This window comes from Populus euphratica, unplaced genomic scaffold, assembly GCF_000495115.2.
Source record: "Populus euphratica unplaced genomic scaffold, PopEup_1.0 scaffold82.1, whole genome shotgun sequence".
Taxonomy (NCBI): domain Eukaryota; kingdom Viridiplantae; phylum Streptophyta; class Magnoliopsida; order Malpighiales; family Salicaceae; genus Populus; species Populus euphratica.
Genome location: NW_011499961.1, coordinates 416730 through 425503, shown reverse-complemented (window position 1 = coordinate 425503; position 8774 = coordinate 416730). Strand labels below are relative to the sequence as shown.

Genomic DNA, 8774 nt, shown 5'->3' with positions numbered 1-8774 from the left:
ATATATATATATATATATATTTATATTCATCTCTATGTGTTTTTCGTGTTTTTCTGCCCGAGCTTCTCTTACTATATATATATATATATATATTCATCTCTATGTGTTTTTCGTCTTTTTCTGCCCGAGCTTCTCTTCTCTTCTGCGCAGCAGTTCTCTTCTTGACAAAAGATAAGAGATTGAAGGCATCTGGGCAATCGTTGTTTCCAAAGTAAGAGGAGTTGGAGGTAACTCCAGCAGAAAAGCAAAAGGGAAAGTGATCCAGGTAGCAGGTGTGATTAATTTTGTAGCTCCAGTAGAAAATCACCCCTTTCTCTTAAAATCAACTTATATCTCTGTTTATTTTAATTTTGCAGCCCAGTAGAGGGCAAGTTTTTCTTTAGAAAACGACATAGCAAACTTGAATGTTCGTGAGCTTGATCCCGCACTGCACCTGGAGTAAAGATTGATTTTGCATATCATTAATGAGCTAAACTAGATTGCCAAGTTGCTTCCCCCTATCTAGTCAAATTATAGGCCTCCTATTCCTCGGCAAGTAACGTTAATTTAAGGTCAAATTGTGTCCTGTAACAGGTGGGTCTTGCTTTAGCTCCAAGATGTGCATCGGCGCTGTGTCTGTACATGTGAAATGACAGCGATCCAATTCTGTTCAATTATTAAGTTCCATAAATAATATATTATATGCCATGCAAGTATTTGATATTCTTGTTCTCTTCTCCATGAAATTAGTTCGCTTGATTAAAATTAGTAATCTATGAATAGATTGACAATTGTAATAATACCCTGCTGTTATGTTGCAGGTCAATGCCAAGTTGAGGAAATATATGGCTATTGATAAGTAGAGGCATGAGCTAGCATTGTTAGTTAAAGCTGTTAGTTGTTGCTGAGAAATTAAGTTTACATTTTGGCTGAAAAAATGAACGTGTATTCTAATTTTTTATTGGAGAAGAAAGACCAGGATAAAAAGAAAGAAATCTAAATAAAATAAAATAAAATTGTTTTATGTTACTGAACACACACCCGTACAGGATAAAAAGAAAGAAATCTAAATAAAAATAAAATAAAATAAAATTGTTTTATTTTACTGAACACACACCCGTCGTTATTCTGTAAACTATTTTGTAATTGTATCAAGTTAAAGAGGAAAAGAGCCTCTGTTCTGTTTAATTGCTAAAGGAATAGTTAATAATAGGCTTAGGCGTTGCAACTCGAACGAAATTTGTATGTTCAGGAAAATAGATTTCTCACGGGAAATTTCATGACGACTGCTTGCTGACAACATGGCAATCAATTTGGCTAGTTACGTGGGAGATGTGCCCATTTGTATATCGGAGGAGCCAAGTGGGGGTGCCTTCATCGGAATTGCTACTGCAACTTGCAATATTTGACTTAATTCTGCTTCTGGATGAGTGTTTTAGCTTTCAGATTATGACAGAAGGCAGGCAAATGGCCTATCAGCTGAGCCAGGCCGTGCCAGTAGCTTGCCGCAAGCATTTGTGGCGACTTTTCCATATGGCAGATGCCTTCTTGAAAAGACAAACCTCTGCCTCAGGAATTAAGATAAGTTTGAGCCACTTTGTCAAAAAAAATAAAAATCAACTGTAGATAGTGAAAAGCTACTAGACAGCAGGTGAAAGGGACGGGCGGACGGACGCAGGATCACTCAACTGGCACCCCCAATCTGCATGTATCAGTGGCAGTAATAGGCTTCCATTTGCAGGTCAAGTTGAACCTATAGGAAGAAAATTTTTAATTCATATATTCTCAAGTTGACTACGCCGCAAGACATTAACATATGGGAGAAGATTATACATATACTGGAGCAATTAATTTCTGCAGTTTTGACAGGAATTTGATGCTAAGAGTCTCGTGGTCTTCAACTTATTACTTTCCTCTTGCATGTATGTATTAGCAGAAAATATAAAACGCCTTTTAAAAATACCATAGAGTTTATTGTGTACATAGACAACAAAAAAAAAAATCATTATTATAGTAAAATTACACTTTCATTCTTCGAAGAAAATTTTGTTTGTCTTGATTTGAAGGGTAGTTTTGTCTTTTTCAAAAGCCAATTATTCATTAAATATCTGTTTTTTATTTTTATTTTTTACAATACAGTAACTATTTACCACCACACTAAAAAACAATTTAACAGCTAACTAAGGATATTTATTGATTTATATTTTTCACAAAATTATACGTTGACTTTTATATTTTTAGAGTCTGAAAAAAAGAGAGACAAGAGTTTAAGGGTGATTTTATCTTTAAATATGGATATTGTTTTTTGTTAATACTAGAAATAAAAAGGTGTTTTGGACTTTTTACTCTTGATAATTATTTTTTAATCAAAAAACTATAGGGAAGTGCACATTACCTGTTAGCGCTCACACCTTTAAAGCGATGTATGTGGTTCTTCTTAGTGACCAAATCTATTGTTTTGTTGTTTCATTAGAAGTGTCACCTCTCACTCCTTATAGTGCAACATGTGATAATGATTGATGAGCAATTTGTCAACAACAGTTTTTTTTTTTCTAGAGAAAGTTAACGCATATTCTTTTTTCTTTTTATTTTTCAAGTTTGGTCTTTTTGTTTATGATTGCTTATACTTTTTGTTCATGAAATGGCATTCACAGGATATGGGTTCTTATTCAAATAATATTGGTGGTTTAGGACATATTTCTATTGTGTCACACTCCTATCAAACTTGTTTTTGCTTTCTAAAATTCATTGTCAATCTTATTATGGGTTACGTGATCATAAAGTTCATATCAAAAAGTTTCAAAGCTTTGTTGTATCTTGAAATTATATTGTTTTAACTTTGTAATAAATATAATGGGGCAATTAATATCTTAAATATAATGACCTCTACACCTCAAAGCTTATATATATATATATTCACTAACTTAACAAATCTAAGGTATTAATTTGTAACGAAGTCCAAGATTCTGGTGAATTAAGAGTTTATGAAGTTAGATTGTTTTGATAGAATAAATTTTGTTCGTTAGAAAGACAAGTGATTAGTACTTAAAAGTGCATTTTTATCATGGTTTTATATCATCATTTTGCACTTGAAGTATCAATAACTCCTTAACCAAAGCATATTTTATAATAATATATCTAATAATACTTAATACCTTTAATTTATGGTAAATGTTCATTTTAAATGCAGGCCTATCACATAAATGAAAGGATTGATTGATGACTTTAAGAACTTAAATTGCAAGGATAAAGAGATGGCCAAACTTAGAAAAGAGATGTCGGTGCAATCCAAACCGGAACACTGTTCGGTAAATGGGTCATATCTGGAGCTATATATCTCAGATTTAGGTCCAATTTATATGGATGGAAAGGTAAGACATAGGCCTACAACTTTCATATGGAGCCCAAGATCTAAAAAGGCCATTATCAAGTCCAAATTGTAGCAACAACAAAGAAGCCCGAATCTGTCTTCCAGCCCGAGCACTGTTCGGTATTTTGGCCATATCTAGAGTTCTAGAAGTCCAAATGAGCTGAATGTTTTACACAAGAAAGCTGAGACAATTGCCTACAACTTTCATGTTTGCAACTGGCTCCAGTTTTGACGTTATCAATGACGTTTTGGGCAGACAAAAGAAGATAAGGATTGTCACCAAGTCAAAAGTTGGTCACCCACTTATCAATTAGTCATCAAATCAATAGTTCCCATTTTTGGCCTATAAAAGGAGGCATTTGCCATGCATTTAGGCATCTTGGTGTTCAGATCAAGATCATGCTCTTCCTTTCTCTCTTTGTATTTTTTATGCTTTGTTTTCATTAATATTAAGTTTATGCCTTTCATTTCCTTTCCTTTACTTAGTTAACTTTTATGTTCTTATTTTGTTTATCACAAGATCTCCTACATCTTTCATTCAAATATACCTAAAATTTCTACATCTACACCTTAAGATAATAATTAGTTAAAGACAATTCATAAGAAATGAGATGAAGATGAATTGTTATGCAGATACTATATCCTCAACAATTTGTTAGATCATCTGTATGATCTTTTTACATTTATAAAGTTTCCAAAGAAAATCTAGAAGTCACTAGAGTATTAAAAAAGAAAAGAAGAAGGTGTGGACAAATTTCTTGTCATGAGATATTTTAGATTTTCAATGATTGATAATGTTTTTGTTATGGATCAAGTTAATGAGTTACATGTCCTGTTTTCTAAACTTAAAAACTTGAAAATGAAAGTTCTTAAAGCATTACAAGTTGAAGGAATAATTGTAAAACTTCTTTCTAGTTGGAATGATTACAGGAAAAAATTATTGCATATCATAGAAGAATTTTCTTTTAAGCATATTAAAAAACACTTACGGATTGAAGAGGAAAGCATAATTCATGTAAATAAATTTATCACTAACTCAGTGACAAAAGTGAATTATACTGAAGGAAATCAACCTGGTAAAAAGTAGAATGGTAGAAAGAATGGAGATTTTCTAAGGCAATAAAGCACTTTACAACTTAGGCAACCTAAGCAATTTCAAAAATAGAAAGACATTTTACAATTATGCCAATAAATGACACTATAAACATAATTGTAAGTAAAAAAAGAAGTAAGAAGATTCTAGCAATGTCCAGAATTCTCATAATGCAAATATGGTTGAACATGAAATTAGGTTGGTTGCAATGGTTTCAAAGTTGCATATTGGAATGATTACTAAACTTCATGTGGCTACAAGTATCATGTCTAATGACTAATGGTATGATTTTGGTGCAACCATTCATATGCAACAATAAAAATTATTTCAAAGATAATGAAATTACAAAAGATGGACAAGAAATTCTAATGAAAAAGTATAATATCGTAAAGGTGATGGAAAAAAGAAGTGTTAAACAAAATTTTAGTTTAGGAAAGAAGTTGTCATTGGTTAATGTCTTACAAGTACTAGATATAAGAAAAAATCTTGTATTTATAAATTTACTTTAGAAGAAGGGTTTTAAGGTTGTTTTGAATCTAATAAGATTATTTTGTCCAAAAATAGACTATTTATGAGAAAGGGTTAATTATGTGATGGAATAATCAAAGTATTAATAATAAAGTTTATGTTTCTGTTTGTATGACTTATCTTTCTTTTTCTTTATCTTTATGGCACGATCATTTGACATTTGTTAGAATTAAATCATTAAAATATATGGTTAAATATAATTTAATTTCTTATAAAATGAAGATAAAAGAACATATAAAATTTGCATTTAAGCAAAAATAATTAGAAAGACTTTTTTTAAAGTTGAAAGAAATACAAATTTATCAGAACTTGTGTGTTCTAACATATGTGAATTGAATGACATCTTAACGAGGATAGGAAATAAATGTTTTATAACTTTTATTGATGACTATTCAAAATATACTTATGTTTATTTAATAAAACATAAAGATCAAGTTTTTTAAATGTTTAAGAATTATAAATTTGATGTTTAAAACCATAAAGGAAAGAAAACTAAAATTCTAAGGAGTGATAGAGATGGTAAGTATTTTTCCATGAAATTTTCTTCATTTTATGAAAAAAATGGAAATATAAATAAAATTAGTGCTCCGTACACACCTCAACATAATGATTTGGCAAAAAGAAAGAATAGAACATTTGTTGATATGCTTAACTGTATGCTAGGAAATGCCAAGTTGCTTACTATTTTGTGATGGGAAGTTTTACTCATTGCTTGTTATATAGATAATAGAATTCCTTTCAGAAAATTAAAATTTTCTCCAAATAAATTATGAAAGAAAATAAAACCAAACTTAAATTATATTAAAGTTTGGGGCTATCTTGTCTGTTATAAAGTTTCGGATCCTAAAAGGATGAAAGTAGGACCTAGAGCTTTAAAAGGCAATCTTGTTGGTTATGTTGAAAATACTAAAGTATATGGAATATTGGATTTGAGTTCTAATGTAATTATGGAAACTAGAAATGTTCATTTATTGAAAATAAATTCCAAACTGGTACCAACTAAAATAATGAACTAATAAATAATTCTGAAATTGAAATAGATATTTTAATCCAAATTCTAGAAATAAAATAATTCAAATGGATCACCCTATTGAATTTAGAAGAAACCAACATGCTAAAAAAAAAATTTATATCAGGATTATATATCTTCACAATCTATTATTTTTTTTAGTTAAATGCAATATGATTGATATGCTTAATAAGATAAAAATCTTATTAATAATAGAAGATGATCCTAAAATATACAAAGAAACAATGATATCTCAAGATGTTACTTTCTAGAAAGAAATAGTTAATGATGAGATAGATTTATTATTATATAAAAATACTTGGACTATTATCGCCTTCAATTTTTAAGGCAATTAGATATAAATGGGTTTTCAAAAGAAAATATTATAGTGATGGATTGATTCAAGCTTTTAAAGCTCTGGTGACTTTATAATATTTATAGGAGCACTTTTGACTTAATCATCAATCTATTATTTTTATGTACATCAAATGGATGTCAAAATAAATTTCCTCAATGTTAAATTAGATGAGAAAAGTTGATATTATATAAAATAAATAATTTTCTTTTCATTTTCACTTGAAGGGTTGACTTTTGAATTATATAGAGATATTGGTTTAAAGATGTGTACCTTTAAATTCTATAGATATATTAGTTTTGAAAGATTGTTATTTTTCTTGTAACTATAAGTTCGATATTGATAGAAATCAACTGGAAAACAATCTTCTTCTCTTCTTTTTATTTCTCTAGAAATTCTTTATTTATGTTTATCAGAAATAAAATAAAAATTCTTAAGAAATTTATAGAAATTATTGTTCATAAGTTTTAAAATTTTGTTATATCATGAAAGCATATTGTTTTATTTCTATAACAAATATAGTAATAGCAATTATTAAAACCTTAAAGATTCTTCACGCCTTTGCTATAAACAATGGCTTGACATGTTTAAGTTCCCTCCCCTGCTAATCTTGTTATTGGCACCGACAATTATTCTCCAAAAAAAATCTTAAATTTTGATTTCGATGCTGTACATAATGTAGATGTAATATTTTATGTAACAGAACATATACTATCTTATCTATCTTTCTATTTTGAAAAACCTGTAAATTAATAACTCAAAGAAAGATGAGACCAACCACTTATGAATTAAAATTCAACAACACAACCAGGATGGTATATGAAGAATCAAGGAGATAGAAAGGCCACGATTCTTGTGTTATATATATATATATATAAGTCCAACTTTTGTGAGTATTCAAAAAAGTTCCAGCTCATTACACTTGTTCATCCTCTAATAAATACATATACATGCACCCACTAAAAAGAAAAACATTTTTAGCTTATTTAATGTCTGTGTATATTCTGTCTTTAAGTTAATTATAAAAGTAAACTTCATCTTAACATAGAATTAAGTCGACTTCGGCACACAGAATTACTCTTGTTCGTCTTCATTTTCTCTTGTTTTCATGGCATACTGAGCTTCTTGTAGCGTATTAGGTTTGATTACGCTAATAATTATGGAATAATTATAGGAGGGAATCACGACTTTGCAAGTTTTTCTAACTCCATGACATGTGGAGGTCACCATCCATCGGTGACAGCTCTTTAATAATGGTCTGGTACCGGAATTTGTGACTGTGCTGGCAAATAACTCCATCAATTATCTGTGATCTGTGGAAATTGTTCCTTCAATGACAGTGACAAGCTCTGACGAGTCCACAGAATGTTATCCCCTTGTCTCGTAGTGACTTCTGACTGCTAGTGTTAGTTCTAAAAAATATATGAAATTGTCAAGATCACATGCGATGTTTTTCAGAGGATTGGAAGCATGCATCTTGACTATCATTTTTGCAGGTCCCACGAAGCTCTATCAAGAATAAGGTGGTGATCTAAAAAAAGAATAAGGTGGTGATCCAATGTTAAGAGTTTGGACTAAAAAGTTTGTTTTTTCTGTATTTTTAGATTTAAGTTTTATAACTGTTGTATAATAATTATTAAAGGTTTACATGTATGTTAATTTTAGGACTTATAAATTAATCGAGATATATATAAACGGGTCCAGATATCTATATTAAACTAAAAAAATAAATGTTAGTTTTTAGAAATTTTGGTTTTTTTTATTTTTATATGTCTTTATCTTAATCTCTGTGTCATTTTTAGTCCATTTCTAATTTTCTCTATTTAAATCCAGCCATATACCATATTGAACCAAAGCTTGTTAATCAAATTCATCAAGTTGTTTCAAAGATCAAAATGACAAGTTTTTAAGGGAATTCCTTGTTGGCTCTCCATAAAATATTTATTAGGATGAAATAATAATGATTTTTAATACTATTCATCAAAGATTTTTAATTTGCTATTTCTAATTTTTCCAAGTTATGGTAACCTATTTTTCAGTTTTATATTTATAATTTTGATTTTTTTTTATCTAAAAGAATAATAAAAAAGAAAGAGTTTTATTTCTAGCAAATAGAACTTCTACTATGAACATTTAAATTTTTTTATATGCTAAAATAAATAAAGTAATAAATAAAATAGAGAAATAATTGACATTATATCATATTGATAGAAAACAAATATATATTAAGGATCTTTTTCCTTTTATCGGTATTTATAGATAAGATACTATCAAGCAAAAATCATTTGGAATCAATTAATGAAGTTACTATTTTAATTTACCAGCACCACCCAAAAAAAAAATCATAATGGAATTTTTTAAAATATTTAAAATATTAGAAGATTTATTTTTTTATACAAATAAAGTATTATGATTATTAAAAACTCAATAATGTTTTTTT

The 8774-nt window shown here is 29.0% G+C and overlaps 1 long non-coding RNA gene across 1 annotated transcript; it reads left to right on the top strand.

Moving 5' to 3' along the window:
* Positions 1 to 83: 83 nt before the first annotated feature.
* LOC105138715 (uncharacterized) lies at positions 84 to 702 on the top strand. The gene is made up of 2 exons (XR_844839.1): positions 84 to 265; positions 357 to 702. It is a non-coding gene; the product is annotated as an uncharacterized LOC105138715 (long non-coding RNA).
* Positions 703 to 8774: the final 8072 nt, after the last annotated feature.